The following is a 1,175-nucleotide window of genomic DNA, read 5'->3' as shown; positions in this document are numbered from 1 at the left end:
GGAGGAGGGGGGGGTGGCATGGGAACCTTGTATGACCCTTGCCCTGTCTGTTCAGGCCTCACTGGGCTCAGGGATAGACCGGCACTTAAAAAGACCCCACCCTGGGCAAGCAGCCCACTTCCTGACTTTCCTGGGCCTCTTCCCCACACACCAGCCCACAGCCCAGGGCGCCAGGCACATGGCACAACCCCGGGGCCCCGCCAAGTGCCACCTCCTCCCCGAAACCTGCAGGGAGGTCCACCCGCAGAGATGCCACACCCACCTCCCACAGTCGGGGGATGGGTACTGTCACAGCTGTGAGTCCCGGGAGATCTGACCCACACGAGGAGCTCCTCCCCGCCCGAGAGGGGGGCCCTAATGCCTCGGACCTGCTGACCTTTCCTCTTTCTGCTCTAGTCCACCCGCCTCCTAACTGCAGACCTCGGCGGAAACGTCCCTTCCTGCCCCCCCAGGGGCACCAACCAACTGCCCAGTGCCTTGGGCTCTGGCCCACACCTGCCCAAGGTGTGCTCCTCGGCCTCTTTCTGCACCGGCATCCCCGCCCCGACCCGGGTTCTCCCCTACACACACGCAAAGCAGCCCATCGCCCCGCCCCATCCCACCTGCTCATAGAAAACAACCCACCCTTGGTCTCACAGGGGAGCAGAATTTGCCCCCAAAACACACCTCTCTGGCTGAAGGATCATTTTAACCGGCTTATTTGTAAGAAACCACAGGCACAGAAGAAGCGCTGAAAGCCAAGTAGAAGTTACCCTTGAATGAAAGACATTCAGGACTTCCCTGGTGGTCCAGGGGTGAAGAGCTGGCCCGCCAGAGCAGGGGACGCGGGTTCGATCCCTAGTCTGGGAAGATCACACATGCCTCGGGGCTAAACCCGTGGGCCACACCTACCAAGCCTGTGCCCCACGCCGCAACTAGAGAGCGGCCCCCACTGAAAGCCCACAACCACAACGAAGACCCAGCATAGCCATAAATAAATAGGGAAACATTTTTTAAGAAGACATTTCTGTTTGTCAGGGTATCTCCCTTGCCCTACCTAGAAGAGAGGTTAATGACTCAGTCTCTGGAAACTCCAGTCAATGCAGAAGGCGAGGGGTCACGTGCAGAGCGAACTTGCCCTTGTCTCCTGCCCTTCTCGGGCTCTGCTCTCACGTCTGGCTCCCCCCCCCCACCCC

The 1,175-nt window shown here is 60.2% G+C and overlaps 1 protein-coding gene across 1 annotated transcript in view; it reads right to left on the bottom strand.

Annotated features, from left to right (window-relative positions):
- Positions 1–1,175, bottom strand: part of LOC104982170 (G-protein coupled receptor 183-like) — a 6,564-nt gene that overhangs the window by 4,965 nt on the left and 424 nt on the right. The window lies entirely within an intron of this gene.

This window comes from Bison bison, unplaced genomic scaffold, assembly GCF_000754665.1.
Source record: "Bison bison bison isolate TAMUID 2011002044 unplaced genomic scaffold, Bison_UMD1.0 scf7180017864527, whole genome shotgun sequence".
Classification (NCBI taxonomy): Eukaryota; Metazoa; Chordata; class Mammalia; order Artiodactyla; family Bovidae; genus Bison; species Bison bison.
The sequence above is the reverse complement of the archived record's forward strand: the minus strand, read 5'-3'. Positions and strand labels throughout refer to the sequence as shown.